The following is a 23,341-nucleotide window of genomic DNA, read 5'->3' as shown; positions in this document are numbered from 1 at the left end:
GTAGCTTTCGTCTTCAATCCTACTATTACACGTGTATATTTGATTTGTGGTTACAGTTAGGGGCCAATATTGTGTTTCGTTTTCAGTTGTAGATGAAAGGCCATTATTTTGTGGTTTGGGCTAGGCAATCTTTTGGATAAGTCGTGTTAGGTTCTTGGTTAGTTTTAGCTATTTTTGTCGTGTTTACGGTCCATATTGTGTGTACGGCCATAAACCTGTTTATGGTTAATCTACCCCTATATATAGGGTGCGTCAAAATCATGTCAGGTTGTTGGCAAATCAGTGAGTCATTATAGTTTACGGTCCCCAAAGTGTATCAAACATTTATTCGATTAATAAAACGTGTGCATGCTTGGATTGATTCTGTTCTTCTACTACATTATTACTTGATTGATTGGTGTTTTTTTTTTATTACTGTTGGATTCACTGTTTTGGGACTAACAATTGGTATCAGAGCCAACTGGTGTCAAAACAAATCTCAATCATATTTTTGGTTAATCGATTTCCTAAATATTCAAGGCGTGATTATACGTTTCCATTGCTAAAGGGATTCAATTTGTTGAAAATCTTGTGTTTTAGAAGCTCTCGATATCATCATTGACTGTGAACAACTTGAACCGTAAATTAAGGGTACAACCGTAAACTGTGTATACGACCGTAAACTGAGTGTCCAGCCATAAACTATGTGTCCAGCCGTAAACCAAGTATATAGCTGTAAACTCCCAGCCATATTCAAGCTTACGGCCGTAATCTTTTTGGCCGTAAACTCTTGACTGTAAACCTAGCGTTTCGCTCCTCTGATTGGCAGAATACCCACTCGTAGACCTGGCACTTTGCCTTACTGTTCATGATAGGATTCATACTTGGTCCATCTATCGTTAACTCGTGTATACCAGTCGTATATAATTTAGGATTAGTTAGACGGTCGGATGTGCGACTCTGCCCCAGGTCCATAACCAAACAAGGAACAGGAGATAGGGTTGAAACACACAAACTAGATATGCGTAATCATAATCATATACTACTCTCATGTATGCACCGAATAGCCTCTCTGCTCGAACTTGGTCTGTTGGATGAGTGGTATTTTGGAAAGGTCTGTGGACATACGACGACAAGGATTCGGAGGACAAAGTACTCTTCGCACGAGTACTGCGGGGTTTAGAATACGAAGGACAAAACTGACGTTTAGGTCAGACTGTCGTTACGAATGACGAAGGTTTCGTGAATTTGATGGTCGAAGCGATAGAAACATATGAGCTTAGTATGGTGAGGACCACACCAACTCATGACGAATGATAGAAACAGACTCTTTACTGAATAAAAGTTTGGCCAATTTGGAAGAAATGTTTGATATACGATGATGTACCCCTAGTGTGCTCGACAATGTACTCTTTGTAAACGTTCTAGTGCTTTTAGAAAACCCTTATTTCTTTTTGGCCGTAAACTCTTGACTGTAAACCCTTGACCGTATTCAGTTCTTAAACTTCAAAATTTGAATTAATTAATCAGAAAATTAAAAAAAATGGATTTGCAAAACTATCATCATGAACTTGACTCTATCATGGTCACTACCACTCGCATACCTCGTCTGCTATATGCTGAGGGGTTTCCAGAATGGAAGTATCATATGGAGCAATATATCAAAATGAAAGACTTCAAAATTTGGAGATGTATTTTGAAAGGCCCCATCAGGATCACCACTACACTTCCGGACAAAACAATTGTGGATAAAGCTATTGTAGAATACATGGATGGAGAGTTTGAAAAGATTGAATAGCAAGAAAAGGCACTTGCTACCCTTACTATGGATCTTTCTCCTGAAAATGCCCAGGGTTTTCATGAATACAAATTTGCTACAACTTTGTGGGAGGCCTTGATAGATGTATATGAAGGAAATGAGGATATGAAACAGAGCCGTCAAGACTCATTAAGGCAAAAATTCAACATGTTTAATCACATGGGAGAAACTCTGGAAGCTCAGCTTCAACGCTTCATCACACTCGCCACTAAAATGAGCTCAGCTGGTGTGTTCATGTCAAGGTCTGAAGTGAAAAAGAAGCTACTCAACTCTATGCCAAAAACTTGGGATATGAATGTAGATGTCATCAAGAAAACTAATGATCTCAATCGAGTTAGTTTGGCTGGAATTATGGCCTTCATTAAAGCATGTGATCTTGATGATAAACAAACAGAGATCAATCACATCAACTCTTATTCTTCTGCAAATCTAGGAATTCAGTCAAACAATGCCTGCTCATCCTTTTCCATTCCTCAAGTTCCACCCTTTACTGCTCCTCAGTCATCATATGATCACTCTCAGTCATCTTTAGCTACTCAACCATCGTTTGCTGCTCTATAGCCATATCTCCAAGCTGCTTCTTCAAAGACAAATGTTCCAGCTCCTGCTCAAGTTCCTGTTTCAAGGAAAATGAAGAGAACTTGGCCCTTGCAACTGGTGAAGGGTCCATGTTATGGTTTGGGCTAGGATTTTGGATGTATAGGTCATTTGTACTTTGAGTCTTGTAACATAAGTGTTTTTGGTGTGTTTACGGCCAAGAGTGTGTTTACGGCCGTAAACCTATTTACAGCCGGAAACCTGTTTACGGCCATGTCCAGTTTACGGTCATGTCTTCTCCCTTATATATAGGATCAGTTTGTGTCTATTAGTTGTTGTTGATGATCTATAGAGTTTACGGTCATTATCAGAGTTGTACTAGACGTTTTTTGAATACAAACGTGTGCAAGCTTTGATCCATTCTTCTTCTACTCAATTCTCATCTTATTTGATTGTTAGATTGCTTGATCACTGGTTAAGATCCTGTTTCTAGGACCTTACAATTAGTATCAGAGCAAGTCCGGTGTCAAATCATCTTTCAATCACGTTTTCGGTCAAAGAAGCTCAGTTTTTTATCATTGTTCGAGATTGGATTTGGTGTTTTCGTGGCAAAAGGGGATCAAATCTGAAATAAACTCGTGTTTTCATCAAGTTATGGGCCTTTACGGTCACGTGGTACCGGCCGTAAACTCCCATTAACGACCGTAAAAAGGCAATTTTCATTGACCATAAACAAGCAATCTCCCTTAACCGTAAACTGTAAAGCTTCAAAGACTGCAAACTCCGTTCGACCGTAAACTCGACCGTACACCGAATTTACGGCTGTAAATTGTGTGACCGCAAACTGTCATTTGACACTTCTTTCAGTTTATTTTTCACTTTTATTCTCAATTAAAAAAAATGGATTCTCAAAGTCAAGCACTTCATCATAAACTGGATTCCGTTATGGGAACAACTACCCGTATTACACGCTTATTGTCTGCAGAAGGGTTCCCAGAATGGAAATATCGAATCGAAAAATACATCAAAATGAAAGACTTCAAGGTTTGGCGAAGCATTCTCAGAGGACCAATCAGAATTACCGCCACTATTGCAGATGGACAACATATTGACAAAGTAGTTGAAAATTACACTGATGAGGATTTTGAAAAGATTGAAGAACAGGAAAGCGCTCTAGCTACCTTGACTATGGCTTTATCTCCCGATATATGTCACACCCCAGAACCGGAATGACGGAAACGTTTGGGGGTGGAGGACGTCAGGTTTAGTATCACAAGACATGCATCATAGTAATCAAAGTACTGAACAACCATTTCATTAGTAAGAAAGTGTTTACAAAGTATGTGGTAACATAACATAGAATACAAAGTAAATAACAAAATAAGACATGAAGCTATACTGCTCCATCTTTTGAATTCCCAGAGCGCGTACCTGCCTACTGGTCTCCTGAGAATACAACTTATTTTGAAAGAGTAGATCAGCATTTAAGTTGGTGAGTTCATAAGATTTTAGTGACGTAAGAATTTTTAATAAAGTTTTAGTAAGTTGTAAGTTCTATTTAGAAAAGTTCGCCTGTTCCTACAGAAAATCCTATATTTCCTGCTTTGATGATAGATAAGTCAAAATGACTCTACAATCCTTTCTATGAGTACTAAATGGATACAAGTTATATAAAACCCAGAGTAAACAAACAATTGGTTGTGTGTATCTGCCCTAAGCCCACAACCAAACAAGGAACACGAAATGAGGCGGAAAGCACACATCCCATTGTTTGTTAGATCTTCGTTGTATATAACCCTGGTGTATACACTTGGTACTCATGGAGTTAACTATAATAGTTCCTTTAATTTTATTTAAAACATTCTTTTAGAAAACCCTTATTTCTTTTAGTAAAAATGGTAACCACAGTGATTCCTTCTATAATCACTTAGTTTATACTAGCTATATACAATCTAATACCGAATAGATAGTTAATTGTGTGAATCAGCCCTAAGCCCACAACCAAACATGGAACAGGAAATGAGACGGAAAGCACACATCCAAGTACTTATCGGGTATTAATTATATATAACCCTGATGTATAAACTAAGGCATTATAGAGTTAACCACCTAAGCTCCTTTAATTTTATATTGGTTTAATAAAATGGATTAAACCCTTTACTGGTAAGTTTCTAGTTTTGTCTACCAAATGTTCTATTTGAAAAGTATGTTTTATACTAGAAAATTGTGTATTGAATTTGTAGTCTATGACCTGGCCCATACCTGGTACCCCTTATGATTACTTGGTGTATATAGATTATATATGTAACTAAGATCAGATAGATAGTAGTTTGGGTGAATCTGCTCTAAGCCCACAACCAAACAAGGAACATGAAATGAAGCGGAAAGCATACATCCTACTACCTGTCGAATCCGATTAATATATATCCCTGATGTATACACTAGGGAATCATAAAGTTAGCATTATAGTTCTCCTTTCTACTAAGTGTGCTAGACTCTATTTTTATGTTTGTCATTTGTAAAATGTAAGTCTTCCCTAGTTTATAACTCTCTTGACTCGAAAATAGTTTGCATTAACTTTCAAGGGAAATTGTCACAATAATGAAAGTAATGGGAAAATATAAGCACACAGTTGTCTTTTAAATTGACATCCTGACGTACTGATTACCTTAAAACATGTTTGTTTAAGGTCATTATGTGAAGGCTAGTACCCATACTATACACTCTCCCTGTCAAGAGATTTTGGGGACTAAACGCGACTTCAGCAAACAATTTCTACGCCGTGTAAATTCACATTAAAGTTATACGATCATGTATACCCAATTTAACTATGACATTTTGTTTAGAACAATGAGTTGGTGATTCATTGGTATAATTAGATCCTGTAATGTTCTCATGCTATAGCATCTTATCATGTATAGTGTATTGTATGTCTCTCTGATGTATTGTATCTACTTCCCTGTTTCTCTTTATAGTATGCTCTAGTATCTAGTATGAACTGAACCTCTAAACTATACCCCTCGTACTTTTCTAGTATTTTACTTGAACTGCTATTGAAAAGACTCATTTTACTACTAAGTTATGCCTGTACTTTAAAAATGAAGTTTTGTTAAACTATAAAGGAACATAACTTTAAAAGAGCTTTTGAAATGTTTTGATTACTTATAAAACACATAAGCAATCTTTTTGAAAGATGTTTATAACAAACATTTACACAATTATCATTGTGTTCAACTTGTATCCCCCCTTAAATGCATTTAAAACAATTAAAAGATTCATTATAGGGGTATGAGCTCACCTTATGTGGGTGATTCAAACGAATATGCGCGTAAGGATGAGAAGTTCCACGAATGAAGTCCCGAGACACAAACGAGTCCTAAATGACATATATGGCATGTATTTGCATGAATATAGTGTTTATAAGCAACTAACATGAAAGGAAACACCCTTTGGGACTAGGAAACACTTGGACCAAGTGTTAGAATAACATGTGATTTATCTAAGGGATGTTTAAGGCCAAGAAAAGGTGTTTACGACCATGGTGTAAACTCATGGTAAAATGTGGATAAAAGGGTGTTTAAATGCTGGGGAAACTTGAGGGACTATTGCTCTACACAAGGATGAGAAAACGCAACTTGTTGGAAGGTGTGGAGGTGTTTATGATCACACCTTAAAGTGTATGGTCATAAACTCTCCAAATGGTCCTATTTTGGGTCATAAAGGCAAGGAGTTCCAAAGGTTCAAGTGTTCCAAGGGTTAGCAAGCGTCTATAAGTGTTTAAGGCTCAAAACATGACAAATACAAGGGTTTACGACCAATGGAGATACTCATGGTCGTAAACTCTCTTTGATGATGAGTTTGGTGATATTTCAAGGATAGTATCTAGTGATTAACATGTACAACTAGATGATAGAGGGAATACTCACACTTTTGAGGGCCTTTGATGAGTTTTCGGACACCAAGAACAAGTGTGTGTTCTTGGTGTTCTTGGTGAAAGTTGAAGATCTATCCAAAAGTTGATTTCCATGGATGAAATCAAAGGGTGATTCAAGAATAAGAAGGATAATCAACAACTAGAGGGAAAAATCACTTACTTTTAGTAGATCGGAAATGAAAATCTCGATGATACTTGAGAGAAAAATGAAGTGTTCTTGAGTGTGAAATAATGAAAGAAAAGTGAAGAGAACGAGTTTATGGAGGGAGTTTATGGCCCACCTTGAGTTTACGGCCGTAAACTCATGAGTTGTGGCCGTGAACATCCTTTTGGTGGTGTAAAGGCTTGAATGTTGCACAAAGTCTCTAGCAGGTACATTTTAACACTCATTCCTTAAGTGTACCAGGCTTAAAACCCAATAGAATGACCCTTAACAAGGCTAGAAGAAAATAAATTTTTGGGTTGTCACATCATCCCCCTGTTAGATGAAATTTCGTACTGAAATTAGCTTTCTAAGTAGTAAAACTAGCATTTCGCTCCTCTGATTGGCAGAATACCCACTCGTAGACCTGGCACTTTGCCTTACTGTTCATGATAGGATTCATACTTGGTCCATCTATCATTAACTCGTGTATACCAGTCGTATATAATTTAGGATTAGTTAGACGGTCGGATGTGCGACTCTGCCCCAGGTCCACAACCAAACAAGGAACAAGAGATAGGGTTGAAACACACAAACTAGATATGCGTAATCATAATCATATACTACTCTCATGTATGCACCGAATAGCCTCTCTGCTCGAACTTGGTCTGTTGGATGAGTGGTATTTTGGAAAGGTCTGTGGACATACGACGACAAGGATTCGGAGGACAAAGTACTCTTCGCACGAGTACTGCGGGGTTTAGAATACGAAGGACAAAACTGACGTTTAGGTCAGACTGTCGTTACGAATGACAAAGGTTTCGTGAATTTGATGGTCGAAGCGATAGAAACATATGAGCTTAGTATGGTGAGGACCACACCAACTCATGACGAATGATAGAAACAGACTCTTTACTGAATAAAAGTTTGGCCAATTTGGAAGAAATGTTTGATATACGATGATGTACCCTTAGTGTGCTCGACAATGTACTCTTTGTAAATGTTCTAGTGCTTTTAGAAAACCCTTGATGTTAACACTTCTTCGTATCGTACCGCGATGAGCGAGTACATACAATGAAAGTGCTTTGATAACTAGTGTTGATACTTCATACTACGATCCTCCTTGGTACCACTATGATCGCATGTCATATACACGTTACGAATAATTAATATGAATAAGACAGTCGACTGAGTAACTCTGCCTCAAATCCACAACCAAAAAAGGAATAGGAATTAAGGCGGAATAACTCACTCTAAGTCTGCAAAAACTTAGTTATGCACAACCCTGATGTACATACTCAGCCATCATAGCTTCACTGAACGGATCTTTTAGTTCTCTTGAATACCGTGACTTGTTTCAATAAGTGAGTTATTATAATTACTTTTAAGTGTTTTCCCCAAGTTTTAATCTTATATAAATATAAATTAATTTTTAAAGTAATCCATAGATTGAAGACGTACCGCTGCTCGCTGGCAACTCCGGGGTTGATTCTCTTGCGGTGATCATCATAATTCATCTATCCGTGCCTGAGCTCTTTGTTATCGGAGAGTCCCTCTGGTAGTGTCCAGTCTCACCATAACCATAGCAGGCTTGGTTTTCTTCAGCTCCGGGGACTTGGGAGATCGGTTGAGCCGGTGCCCTGCAGAAATGGAATGTGTGTCCCTTTCTGGGGCAGTTCAGACACTGCATTTTCTAGCATACTCCGGTGTGGTGGTAGTTGCACTTTCCACACTTAGGGAGGGTTCTAGCATATCGAATGGCACGTGCCGGAGTAGCAGGTGTTGTGGCGCGTACATAGTACTCGTTTGTTGCTCATGCGGGGTTTCCTTTGTTGTTTGCTTCTTCTTTCTCTTATTCCCCGACTTCCGTTTACAGTCCTCTCCCTTTGATGGCTCGGGAATGGGGACTTCTACACCATGGCGGACTCCATGGTCAATGAGCCGCTAGGCCAGGCGCTTGGCACTATCAAATGTGGTTGGGTTAGAAGACAAAACATCTCCTTGGATCGGGGCAGTTAGACACCAGATGTATCTTTCTATCTTCTTGCTCTCCGGGGTAACCATCCCGGGGCATAGTGCTACTAGATCGCTGAACCTGTCAGTGTAGGCCACTATGTCTGAGCCGACCATAGTGTGCTCCCATAGCTCTTATTCCAGCTTTTGAACTTTGCCCAATGGGTAGTATTCTTTCAGCATTAACTCTTTTAGGTTCTACAAACCTATTGAGTAAGCCACAGATAGGGTTAGTGACTTAACATGGCTGTTCCACCATGTCAAGGCTCTGTCAGAGAAGGTGCAGGAAACAAACTTCACTTTTCTTCCTTCAGGGCACGAATATATTTCGAAGATCGAATATGTTTTCTCGAACCATCGCATCAGCGCGACGACTCCACCATTCCATAAAGGAATTGGGTTTGCAGTTCATGCGGTCCTTATACGAACACTCCCTTGGGTGTCCATGAGAATCTTCGGGGTTGGCTAAGTGGGTACCGTTATCAGATCCGAAGGTACCACTTTCGCTGAAGCGAGCTAGAGCAGTTGCCACTGCAGAGGATATCACTGCTTGGAGAGTAGCAGGATCGAATTCTGGCGTTGGAGTTTGAGTTATTGGGGTAGTGCATCTGTTTGGTCTGCGAGGAGGAATCTTTGCTAAAAGAATACAAAGATGACATGGAATAAGTCTATAGCAGTGGATATAAGCCGAAAGCTGAAAGACAAGGTTATTCTAGTTTTGAGTGTATCGGGTCCTGACTTCCACAGGTTTCTGGAAACAATTCATAAAAGAGTCTATACCTAATAAACCTTATGAATTTGGAATGGCTATCCTCAGATGAATATCTGCTACCTGAATATCTGTTACCAGTTGCATGTAAGAAAATAATCCTAACACATAATTAGATCAGTGTTTCCACTAACTCATTAAGTTAACCAAGATTATTATATATTAGAGTGACGCATAATACGTTTTGGTTACTTAGGCTGATCCCTCTTTGAACACTTCTCTTGAACTTGTTCTTGTTCCTTCTTGACTCTTATGTTGACTACTACGAGGAAGTGGTTATATTTATCTGGGTTTGTCATGCGAGAATAGATGTGACTAAAGAATCTATGAGATTTAAGTGAAACATTATGGGGTGATCCTTACAGAGTCCTCCAATAATTGTACAATGTATACAAGTTGTATATAATTCAAGATTAAATAGACCTTCGAGTAAGTAATCCTACTCCAAAACCAGAACCAAACAAGGAACATGTAGTAAATCGTAGATCACAAATTCTAAGTCTATAAAATCTCAATTATATATAACCTTGGGAGTATACATTGCAAGATTATAGACCTATCTGTAAGGGTCTTTTAAGTTATCACATAACTTATTTATATAGTGCCTAAAATCCTACAATAGTATTTTAACGTAATGTATTTGGTATGTTTTAAACTTGTTGTCGTGTTATAGTATCATAAAATACTCCCATAGTATTCTAACTATATGTATTGATCTAGAAAAATCTTGACTAGCGTAAGGTAAGTTTTAAGACCGTTGCAACACCACATCACTCCCAAACACATGTCGGTCACATCTCGAATGAATATAGTTCATCAGGCTATATTGATCCTAGCTGTGTTTACATAACTGTCCAGGTTTGAACGTAGTGTTCAACCTGTAAAAACTTCTATTCTGCCCTTCTTGTGATACTTGTTCCAATATGTATATATGTATAAGCATGTATGTAAACTTTTATAATGTATTGTTATATCCTTAAAATATTATATTATCCAGAGCACTTTGGCCCCATTGTATTTATAGTTGTATATCTTTTATCGGTTAATATACTTAGTTCACTATAAACAATGCTCTGATACCAATCTGTCACACCCCAAAACCAAAACGACAGAAATGTTCGAGGGTGGAGGATGTCATGTTTAGTATCACAAGACATGCATCATAGTAATCAAAGTAATGAACAACCATTTTGTAACGACCATAAAATTCGAGCCAATTGAAAACATTTTAAATCATTCAAAACCATGAAGTTCATACATTTGTTTTCAAAATAGTTTATACATCAGAGTATTTCCCAGAACCATATCACAATAATCAAGAATCATGAGGAGCGGTACGATTACGCCTTCGCCTTGCCACGATCTCTTCAAGTACCAGAAACAAAACACTGAACTGTAAGCCCGAAAGCTTAGTGAGTTACCCCCAAAATACCAACCACATATAACCATACTCATATCATATCACAATATAGAACAACCATGCACATCAGGTCTAATGTGTGACTGGTCCGCCCGCACCAAGCGTTCAGTCCACCTGGTCCACCCTCCGAGTCTAGCCATGTACATCGAGTCTACAGTGTGATTTGTCCGCCCGCACCGGGCCTTCAATCCACCTGGTCCACTCTCTGAGTCTACAGTATGACTGGTCTGCCACACCAGGCCTTCAGTCGGCCTGGTCCACTCTCCGAGCCTCGGCACGTCTGGTCCGCCCTCTTGGGGCCTTCAGCCTATCCGGACCAGTTGCTGGGCCTTCGAAATATCCGGTCCGCCCTAGGTATGTTGGCCTACAGCACAAAGCAGGACCCGCCTCAACCCAACCCCCGTCAGACAACCATGTGCATATAAAACAATGAATCACATAACAATATGTTAACCAGACAAACAATCTAACAGATCACATAGCATATCAACATCCTAACCGGGATTCCAACCTAACCGGTCACTAGGATAACATCACCCTATATACTGGGTACTGACCTTAACCATGTCAATAACATAACACCATCCTAAATACCAGGATCCAGATCTAGCAAAGCAATAACATAAGAAACAATACCCGAATTTCCATCCGATAAAGAGCCGGACTTGGTGCCGTAGACCCTGTCGATATAATGAGGATAACTCACCTGCAATTGCCGACTGGAGAGTAAGACCAAGCTGATCCGACCACCGACACGATCTTCACCACATAACACTACCAAAGAACCAATTCCATAAATACCCAAAATTACCAAAATACCCTTGAAAGTCAAACCAGTCAACTCTCGGTCAAAGTCAAATTCCTCAGTTAAAGTCAACCTTCCTGGTTGATCCTACTCGCCGAGTCGTCCCAAGACTCGTCGAGTTGAACGATCTCAGAATTCCATCCTGTCCAATTCACAGAGTCGCCAACCTACTCACTAATCCAAAGCTTTAACCAAAAGAGGTTGGGTTATGCGACCAGACTCGCCGAGTCCAAGAACAGAATCGCCGAGTCCAAGGCAATCTTCAACATACTCTCTGAGTTGTTCTTCCAACTCGTCGAGTCCATGAACATGTTCATACAACTCGTCGAGTACACCCATGTGACTAGCTGAATCTCTCCAGTTCTCAACCCATTCAGAAGCTTTTCAAGCCATGCAGGGGCTCCAATCCATAGATCCTCAATTCTACAATCTAACCCTCACATAAAGTTGCAAGCTTTACATGAAACCAAGGAGATATAGACCCAAAACACACTAGGGCTTGCGTTTTAGACAAAGGGCTTCACCAACAACTCAAAGACTGAAGCTTTATGACAGTGTAGGTCATCATGAGTCTAGATCTTGAGTAGCAACCCCAGATCTAACTCCAAATCCGAGATAGGTCTCAAAACAAGCTAAGGAACTCCCAAAACAACCACCAAGGATGAACCAAAAGGAAATAGCTTAAGATAAGGGCTCTTTACCTCAGAGATGTGCCCAAAACTGATGTAGATCCCAAATCTAAACAAGCCCCCTTGATGATAGCTTCCAATTTCTCAAGCTCCTTCCACCAATTTCCTCTTCCAAGCCCCAAATCTCCTCCACAATGAAGCCTCACACAAAATTAGGGTTTTCTGGAATCTTTTGGGGAAATAAGAGGCTGGGAGAAGGACATAACGTCCTTTAAATTGGGTGCAGGCTCTAAGATTAGGGTTTTCTCATTCCAGCACCAACTCGTCGAGTTCAGCTTCCGACTCGGCGAGTTGGTCACTTAATTCGTGATCCAAACCCGCTCTGACTCGGCAAGTAAGCGTACCTACTCGTCGAGTCCCTTCCACTATTTACACTTAGCACCCTTCACTTCTTGTTCCAGACTTGGGATGTTGCAATTCTCCCCCACTTATATTAGGTTTCGTCCTTGAAGCCTGCGACAATCCAAACTTCTGGATGATACTCCCACAATGCATCCACTGATCTCAACCGACCCAGATTCCTTCAAATACTGCTATCGAATCCCTAAAATCCATCTCTTCCCTTGCAGGGTCCTGATAACCGCTTCAAGCTGGCCACCGGCTTCCTTTCTCTGATAACAACACTCAGAGACCAAATGCCACCAGAAGACATTACCTTACTTCCAACTTACGCATTCATTCGTCACCTGTGAAAACTAGATACCATTCTAAACCACCGGGTCTTGACCCAGTATTAGCTCACTATCTTTCGCCCAACCGGTGCTACCTTTATAAACTTGCACCGATGGAAAGTCTTCCCGTTTCCTCCCTGGATCAAATCCCTTACCGTGCTGACATGATGAAACAATTCACAACTTCCGAGTAACCCTCTTGAACACCCAGCTATAATGTTCATACACATCATACTTGGCCCAACAGCCTCGGGCTGGAAAACCAAGCATGCCTACGATGGTCCAGTCATCCCTAGGATGGAACACCAATACATCCAAAGCTCATGACCACAACCATACTCGGACCAAGGACCCTGTCCTTGCGTCATCCTCGAACCCTTCGGTTCGATACAACGGAGTGAACCGCTCACACTTCCCTATCACGATCTCTAGGTCCTTGACCCCCGACTGTAGTACGCTTATACAATCCTCAACACCGGTCCAGACGACTCCCGAGCCTGTTAACCTGCTGTCCCATCTTCCACTGTCCTAATCTCCAATCTGGAACCACTAACCTCCTCCTCTTCCGAGGAGACTGAAAATATGCCTGCGCATCATCCAACATTGCCATAACCTCAACGGGCATCCAACCCATATGTGCTTCCATGTATCTGGTACAATCCCAGTGCTTACTACCAATAACTGAAGCACTTTCGATCATCCATTTACTCTGCTGCTTTCTTTTCAGAGGACTCACACTCCTTCCGGAGCTACATACCTTTCCTTTCTAGGAAGTCTACTCAACAACCTTTACCGCACCTATAAGTGCCACCGAGCTAAAATCTACTCTACACTGTCCATGTAGAGAAACTGCTATTCTCGAAATCCCATATACTCTGAATCCGATCACATAACTAACTAGGCCCACACACAGCCTCCAACCAACTCCATCATCATGATCAATACTTGGGGCTAGACCATATCGATTACCATTGCATGGTGACATAATCACTCATTCTCTTCATAACGATCCACTAACACATACAGAGTCTTCAGTATGACTGGACCGCCTTTCCAGGACTCCAGCCTATCTGGGCCGCTCTCAAAACCTTCTGCATGTCTGGACCGCCTTCCTGGGCCTTTAGCCTGTCTGGGCCGTTCCCCGAGCCTTCGGTCTGACTGGTACGCCTTCCGGCCTTCAGTCCATCCGGACCACTCAAAACTTTCGTACGTCACCCTGAACCATCCTTTCCGAGAATCTCTCCCATGCAGTATGTTCTAGCCCTCTTGGGGTTCTGAACTCCCATTCCGTTTCTGGAATTCTTTCCATGGCCTAAACCCAGGCCTTACATCGACCACTACCTTCCCTGAAACCATGGTCTGTTCCCTGCCCTACTTGTCTATCACTTGCTCCAATCATGCCACACTCTTGGCTAACAACACCGATAAATCTAAACAACTAACCAACTTTGGATACTTGCTGTTTTACCGGAGAATTTTCCAATTCTCCCCACTTAGTGTACCAACTACTAACTTTCGCTGACAAACCGACATAACTCGATCGACCTTACTTGATAAAGTTTCCCCCTCTTCTCCCGGAACTACATCCTTCCGGAGTGAGCAACCTCCACGGTTACTCTCCCGGCATCGCACATCCCAAACTCCAAGGAAGTTCGAATCTTAACAAAACACTTCTCGCATCGCAGTTGCTGTTCTAAGCAACGAGACCATATACCTTATCTTTCAACCAAGAATCCTCCTGGACGCTAACCAACTACAACTTCTAACTACCAAGATCCTCAATCATACTATGAATCATGCGAGAAAAAAACAAACAGATTTACAATACCACATAATCAGCAAATAACAAAATATCAAAGTGGAAACATACCCGCAACCGCATCCGGATCTGACCTGACCTCCTCTTTTGTAAGCTGGAAAGCGCGTCCCTCAGCCCTCGGAGGCTTCGCTCCACCCTGACCTCTACCCGTAATCCTCAAAAGGGCCGGTGCTGAAGCCTACACCGGTCTAGCAACAAGCTGTGGACAGTTGACCCTCAAGTGTCCAACCTGATGACAATGATAACAAATCCTCATATCCTGAGCCGGGACCGACTAACTGGAATCCCTCGCATAATGCCCTTATTCCCACACTTGCGACACGCACCACCGAACCTACAAGCTCCGACATGACCCTTCCCACACTTCTCACAAGTGTGGTTGCTCTGACCCCAACCCGGAGTCAACGATTTTGGACCGTTTCGGCGCCGGTTGCGACTGCACCGGGACCTGTCTCTGTTCTCGCAACAACAACTCTATCTCTAACTCTCGCCACCTGGCGGCCTCCTGCAGCGCTAACAAGGTATCACACCTCTGCGTGGACACAAACTTCCTGATGTCCCTCTTGAGCATACTCAGATATCGGTACATCTGAGCCTGCTTCGAAGCAAACTCCGGGCAAAACATCGCCCTCTCAGTGAACATCCTGGTGATCTCCGTCACCGACTCTAAATCCTGCTTCAGCTCTAGGAACTCCTGAGCCAACCTCTCTCTCACTCAACCCGTGGAAGATAACGAGTGCTGAACATCTCCTGGAACTGATCCCAAGTAATCGCAGCCCGCTGCGCATCCGAATAAGATCCCGTAGTCAACCTCCACCAATCCTTCGCCCTGAGCCTCAAAAGGTTCAGAGCACACCTCACCCTCTGATCAGCAGGGCATGAACACGTGAAGAAACAGCCTTCCACGTCCGACAACCATCTCATAGCAATGATCGGATCCTGAACTCCATCGAAAGTTGGGGGCTTCGTATTATCGAAGTCCCGATACTGAAAACCTCGACCGGTTCCTCCCCCTGCCAGTGTTACAGCCGTTGTAGCTGCCACGACAGCCGCCTCCGTAAGAGCTGCATAACGCTCATCCAAGTACTCAACCATGGCGGTCTTGATCGACACATACATCTCCGACAAGTTATCCCGGAACATAGAAACAACCTCATCATGCAGGATCTCACGAATCCTGGCATCCAACTTATTCGTACTCATCTGACCAATGACCTTGGGTGGTACTGATCCATCCCGATCACCCTCTCCAGATCCCAATACTGAACCAGATCCTACCCCGAGACGTCTCGTAATCACCATACTGAAAATACACGACAAGATATTAGGCATTCCTCATAATAATCCCGAGAACTAGCTCCCAACAAAAACCTAGGGGTTGTGACTTCCTTGATATGCGTATGGGTCATGTGCTTTCAGTAGTACGGGCCCATACTACCTTCCACACCTACCCATATTTCTATCAAGTATCACCACAACACGCTAACAATAGTATATACATTAAAAATACTCGATCCCCACTCCTAGAGGAGCACCACTATCCCATAACCGACCTACCGGTCTCACGCAACCCTCCCATCCATGAAACTTCCACCAACCCTGCAGCACTAGTGTATGCTAGTCATACATAATGTTGGTACCTATAGACTTTCGAATATCTAATCCTAACCTAAGCTCCCAATCATACAAGAACAGAACATAAGGCCAAATCAAACATTCTCAGGCTATAAGATCTTAATTATGTATAACCATGATGCATACACTAAATAACTACAGTAATGATGTCAATTTCATACAAAGGAAACCCTAGGCTAGCAGGCATTATATAATCAGGCAATTCTATCATGCAATTCCCGAAGATCCCTAGCCTAGTACTAGCATGTTGTTCTAACATATCACATAATCAAATAACTTGTATGGTATTTTGGGGTCTACTTACTGGCTCCAGATGATCGTACCCTATGCTTCCTCCTTTACTTATTTTGAAAACCTTTTGAAAACTATTTTTGAAAATCTCTCCTTGATTGGAGACTGGTTTCACACGAATGTTCCTCCAATTCACTCAAACTAAGGCTCTGATACCAACTTGTAACGACCATAAAATTCGAGCCAATTTAAAACATTTTAAATCATTCAAAACCAATAAGTTCATACATTTGTTTTCAAAATAGTTTAAACATCAGAGTATTTCCAAGAACCATATCACAATAATCATGAATCATGAGGAGCGGTACGATCACGCCATCGCCTTGTCACGATCTCTTGAAGTACCTGAAACAAAACACGGAACTGCAAGCCCAAAAGTTTAGTAAGTTACCCCCAAAATACCAACCACATATAACCACACTCATATCATATCACAATATAGAACAGCCATGCACATCGGGTCTAATGTGTGACTGGTCTGCCCGCACCGGCCCTTCAGTCCACCTGGTCCACCCTCTGAGTCTAGCCATGTACATCGAGTCTACGGTGTGATTGGTCCGCCGCACCGGGCCTTCAATCCACCTGTTCGACTCTCTGAGTCAACAATATGACTGGTACGCCACACCGGGCCTTCAGTCGGCCTGGTCCACTCTCCGAGCCTCGGCACGTCTGGTCCGTCCTCTTGGGGCCTTCAGCCTATCCGGACCGCTCGCTGGGCCTTCGAAATATCCGGTCCGCCCTGGGTATGTTGGCATACAACACAAAGCAGGACCCGCCTCAACCCAACACCCGTTAGACAACCATGTGCATATAAAACAATTAATCACATAACAATTTCTTAACCAGACAAACAGTCTAACAGATCACATAGCAAATCAACATCCTAACGGGATTCCAACCTAACTGGTCACTAGCATAACATGACCGTATATACCCGGTACCGAGCTTAACTAGGTCAATAACATAACACCATCCTAAATACCAGGATGCAGAACTAGCAAAGCAATAACATAACAAACAATACCCGGATTTCCATCCGATAAAGGGCCGGACTTGGTGCCGTAGACCCTATCGATATAATGAGGATAAGTCACCTGCAATTGCCGACTAGAGAGATAAGACCAAGGTGCCCCGACCACCGACACGATCTTCACCACAGAACAATACCAAAGAACCATGTCCATAAATACCCAAAATTACCAAAATACCCTTGGAAGTTAAATTGGTCAACTCTTGGTCAAAGTCAAAGTCAACCTTCCTGGTTGATCCTACTCGCCGAGTCAACCCGTCGACTCGCCGAGTTCCCATTCCCAGAAAACTCTCATAAAATAACTCAACTCACCGATTCGCCCCAAGACTCGTCGAGTTGAACGATCTTAGAATTCCATCCTGTCCAATTCACTGAGTCGCTAGCCGACTCACTAATCCAAAGCTTTGACCAAAAGAGGGTGGGTTCTGTGACTAGACTCGCCGAGTCCAAGAACAGAATCGCCGAGTCCAAAGCAATCTTCAACAGACTCGCCGAGTTTTCTTCCAACTCGTCGAGTCCATGCATATGTTCATACAACTCGTCGAGTACACCCATGTGAGTCGCCGAGTGTCTCCAGTTCTCAACCCATTCAGAAGCTTTTCAAGCCATGCATGGGCTCCAATCCATAAATCCTCCCTTCTACAATCTAACCCTCACATAAAGTTGCAAACTTTACGTGAAACCAAGGAGATATAGGCCCAAAACAGACTAGGTCTTGGGTTTTAGACAAAGGGCTTCACCAACAACTTAAAGACTGAAGCTTTATGACATTCTAGGCCATCATGAGTCTAGATCTGGAGTAGCAACCCCAGATCTAACTCCAAATCCGAGATAGGTCTCAAAACAAGCTAAGGAACTCCCAAAACAACCACCAAGGATGAACCAAAAGAAAATAGCTTAAGATAAGGGCTCCTTAGCTCAGAGATGTGCCCAAAACTGATGTAGATCCTAGATCTAAACAAGCCCCCTTGATGCTAGTTTCCAATTTCTCAAGTTCCTTCCACCAATTTCCTCTTCCAAGCCCTAAATCTCCTCCACAATGAAGCCTCACACGAAATTAGGGTTTTCTGGAACTCTTTGGGGAAATAAGAGGCTGGGAGAAGGACATAACATCCTTTAAATTGGGTGCAAGCTCTAAGATTAGGGTTTTCTCATTCCAACACCAACTCGTCGAGTCCAGCTTCCGACTCGGCGAGTTGGTCACTTAATTCGCGATCCAAACCTGCTCCGACTCGGCGAGTAAGCGTACCTACTCGTCGAGTCCCTTCCACTATTTACACTTAGCACCCTTCACTTCTTGTTCCGGACATGGGATGTTACACATTAAATTAGTAAGAAAGTGTTTACAATGTATGTGGTCGCATAACATAGACTACAAAGTAAATAACAAATTAAGACATGAAGCTATACTGCTCCATCTTCTAAATTCTTAGAGCGCGTACCTGTCTATTGGTCTCCTGAGTATGCAAGTTATTTTGAAAGAGTAGATCAACATTTAAGCTGTTGAGTTCATAAGATTTTAGTGATGTAAGAAGTTGTAAGAAAGTTGTAGTAAGTTGTAAGTTCTGTTTAGAAAAGTTCGCATGTTCCTCCAGAAAATCCTATATTTCCTGCTTTGATGAAAGATAAGTAAAAATGAGTCTACAATACTTTCTATGAGTACTAAATGGATATAAGTTATATAAAACCCAGAGTAAACAAACAATTGGTTGTGTGTATCTGCCGTAAGCCCACAACCAAACAAGGAACAAGAAATGAGGCGGAAAGCATACATCCTGTTGTTTGTTAGATCTTCGTTGTATATAACCCTGGTGTATTCAGTTGGTACTCACGGAGTTAACTATAATAGTTCCTTTAATTTGATGTAAAACATTCTTTTAGAAAACCCTTTTTTCTTTTAGTAAAAATGGTAACCACAGTGATTCCTTCTATAATCAGTTAGTTTATACTAGCTATATATAATCTAATACCGAATAGATAGTTAATTGTGTGAATCTGCCCTAAGCCCACAACTAAACAACGAACAGGAAATGAGGCGAAAAGCAAAATTCCAAGTACTTATTGGGTATTAATTATATATAACCCTGATGTATAAACTAAGGCATTATAGAGTTAACCACCTAAGGTCCTTTAAGTTTATACTGGTTTAATAAAATGGATTAAACCCTTTACTGGTAAGTTTCTAGTTTTGTCTACCAAATGTTCTATTTGAAAAGTATGTTTTGTACTAGAAAATGGTGTATTGAATTTGTATACTATGACCTGGCCCATACCTGGTACCCCTTATGATTACTTAGTGTATACAGAATATATATATATATATATATATATATATATATATATATATATGTAACTAAGATCAGATAGATAGTAGGTTGGGTGAATCTGATCTAAGCCCACAACAAAACAAGGAACATGAAATGAAGCGAAAAGCATACATCCTACTACCTGTCGGATCTGATTAATATATATGCCTGATGTATACACTAGGGAATCATAAGGTTAGCATTATAGTTCTCCTTTCTACTGAATGTGCTAGACTCGACTGTTCTGTTTGTCGTTTGTAAAATGTAAGTTTTCCCTAGTTTATAACTATCTTGACTCGAAAATAGTTTGCATTAACTTTCAAGTGGAACTGTCACAATAATGAAAGTAATGGGAAAATATAAGTACACAGTTGTCTTTTAAATTGACATCCTGACGTACTGATTACCTTAAAACATGTTTGTTTAAAGTCATTATGTGAAGGCTAGTACCCATACTATACACTCTCCCTGTCAAGAGATTCTGGGGACCAAACGCAACTTCAACAAACAATTTCTAGGCCATGTAAATTCATATTATAGTTATACGGTCATGTATACCCAATTTAACTATCACCTTTTGTTTAGAACAATGAGTTAGTGATTCATTGGTATAATTAGATCCTGTAGTGTTCTCAAGCTATAGCATCTTAGTATGTCTGTTCTGTTATAGTATCTTAGTATGTTCGTTCTGTTATCATGTATAGTGTATAATATGTCTCTCTGATGTATTGTATCTACCTCCTTGTTTCTCTTTATAGTATGCTCTAGTATCTAGTATGAACTGAACCTCTAAACTATACCCCTCATAGTTTACTAGTATTTTACTTGAACTGGTATTGAAAAGACTCATTTTACTACTAAGTTATGCTTGTACTTTAAAAATGAAGTTTTGTTAAACCATAAAGTAACATAACTTTAAAAGAGCTTTTGAAATGTTTTGAATACTTATAAAACACATAAGCAATCTTTTGAAAGATGTTTAGTGTTGTGTGTGAATCTTGTAAAGGAACTTCATTCTAATCAATTAAAACAGGATTCATATTATTCTTCTTCTCCTTCTCTTCTGTTTGATCTGACATCATCCGTTTGATTGGGATTCCGCACCATCAAACGGATCTGACTGATACACAAGCAGATTAGGGACTTACAATTGGTATCAGAGTAAGGATTGTATCAGTCAATTTTGTCAGATCTGGAGCATATTTTATCTTATTTTTGAAATATTTTTGTGTTTTTGGATAGATCTCTGAAAATTAAAGAAGGTTTCTTCTTTGCATTTTTCATACAAATGAGTTTTTGATCGAGTTTTGGAGCAAAAAATGGTGAAAAACGTCGTTTTTCTGTGAATCTGTTGAAGGTTTATGGTCTTTGAAGGGTTTACGGCCGGAAACAGTTTACGGTCGGCAAAGGCGGCGTTTATGGTTAGGGGTCGCCGGAGTTTACGGTCGGCTCGGCTCGACTCGGATCACAGCTTGGTGAATGGCTAGGGAAGCCGGCTCAGAAGCAGTAAGCCTCACAAAATGCCTTAATTAAAAAAAGGGGGACGCGAAAGTGAGGGTGTCGGGGATCGAACCCGGAACCTATAGTTCATCAAGTCTGCGCCTTACCAAATCGGCTAGCAGACACTTTGTGTTTTTCCTTCGAAATTTAATTCATAACACGTCTTTCTCAATTTCAACTTTAAAAAATTGGCACCTTTAACCCGAAAAGAAATTAATTTCTTTTATTTTTTTTAAAACCACATTTTCAATAAAAATAAATAAAATGAAAATTAATAAATAAATAAATAAATAAAATAATAAAAATAGTTTTTAATTTTTGACTCTCATTTTTGACTTTTGTCATCAAAAATTTTGACTTTGACTTTCAAGTTTGACCTTTGACTTTAAACTTTGACCTTTTTCGTTTCATTTTTAAATTTTCAAATGTAGCTTTTCGGTTTGACTTTTCAAGTTTCACTTTTGAGTTTGACTTTTTAAATTTGACTTTTAAGGTTGACTTTTGAGGTTTATAGTCAAAGGGCATTTTTGAATTTTAGTTTGTCGTTTAACTTTTATTTTAGCTTCGAGTTTTGCTTTTAAAGGCTTTTGAGGTCAACAAGGGAATTGAAGACATGAAAGAGAATCGTCAGGATACGTTAAGACAAAATTTCAACATGTTCAACTACATTCCTAGAGAATCCCTGCAAGCTCAGTTGCAACGATTCACCACTCTCACTACTGAGATGAATATATATGGGGTCTTCTTGAGCAAGTCGGAGATAAACAAAAAGCTACTGAATTCACTTTCAAAATCGTGGGATATGAATGTAGTTGTCATCAAGAACACAAAAGATCTCAGTTGTCTTCGTATTGCTGATGTAATTGACGATCTTGATGCTTTGAAATGTGGAAAAAAAATGATGTGACAACCCGAAATTTCCATTTTGTACGAAAATTATCAATTCAATTGAAGCTAGACCAGTTACAGTGAATTTCAGACTTTTCCGAATAAGTTTGAGTATATTAGGGTTTACGTTTAAAGAGATATCAGGAGAGTGGATGCACATGGGTTAGTGAAACTTGAGTATTTCAAAACTTCATAATATTAGAGTTCATTTCCGGAATAAAAATGTTTTCTGCCAAAAATATCTCAAGACTATAAATAGATTTCTGAACCAAATTCATTCGTCATTCACATTTCCAACTAGAGAAAAGCCAATTTTCTCTCTCACAGATCTTCGGGTTTTTATCCCAAATCGTGAGTACACTTCTCTAGTTGTCTTATAATGCTTATTATGTGCTTAATAACTTAGATTACATAACAAATCTGTGAGATTCGGGAGTTTACTGCCCAAGAACGTTCTTGGAGAGTAAACTCCTATATGTGGCTTAAATGCTACCTAGCCTTTTCCCCATGTTAGGTAACGAACTTAGGCTTATTTATAAGTGTATTTAAGACTAGAAAACAATCAAAAACACCAAGATTAGGGTGTTCACGGCCCAAGAAGTTCTTGGACCATGAACTCCAAAATCAAGTGCCAAATAGTGTTTAAATCACTCTTAAAGCCTTGGACTTTAACCCCTATTTAATCCTAACTAGTTTGAGGAATTTAAAACATCAAAGACACCTTCCTATGTGAGTTTACGACCATATTAATGTGCTTGGGCCGTGAACATCAATCAAGGGCACCAAAGTGTGCCTAGGACCTTCATTAGCTTAAAACAAATGCCTAGAAACTACCCTACATGTGCTTGGGACTTGAAAGCACACAAACACCCATCCCATGAGAGTTTACGGAAGTAAACTCCAAAGGAATTGGCCTTGGGGCCGTAAACTCCTCAAAGGAGTGTTTTTATGCTCTAAACTGGTCCAAGGAGTAAACTACCTAGTAGAACTTATTCTAGAAATTAAATAACACTTCAAAACACCAAATGCCATCAAGTTTGGGAGTTCACGGCCATAAACTCAAGGTTTTACGACCGTAAACTCCTTATGTGGAT

The sequence above is a fragment of the Lactuca serriola genome, chromosome 5 (assembly GCF_051521515.1).
Source record: "Lactuca serriola cultivar US96UC23 chromosome 5, Lser_US96UC23_V15, whole genome shotgun sequence".
Taxonomy (NCBI): Eukaryota; Viridiplantae; Streptophyta; class Magnoliopsida; order Asterales; family Asteraceae; genus Lactuca; species Lactuca serriola.
Note: the sequence above shows the minus strand (reverse complement) of the source record.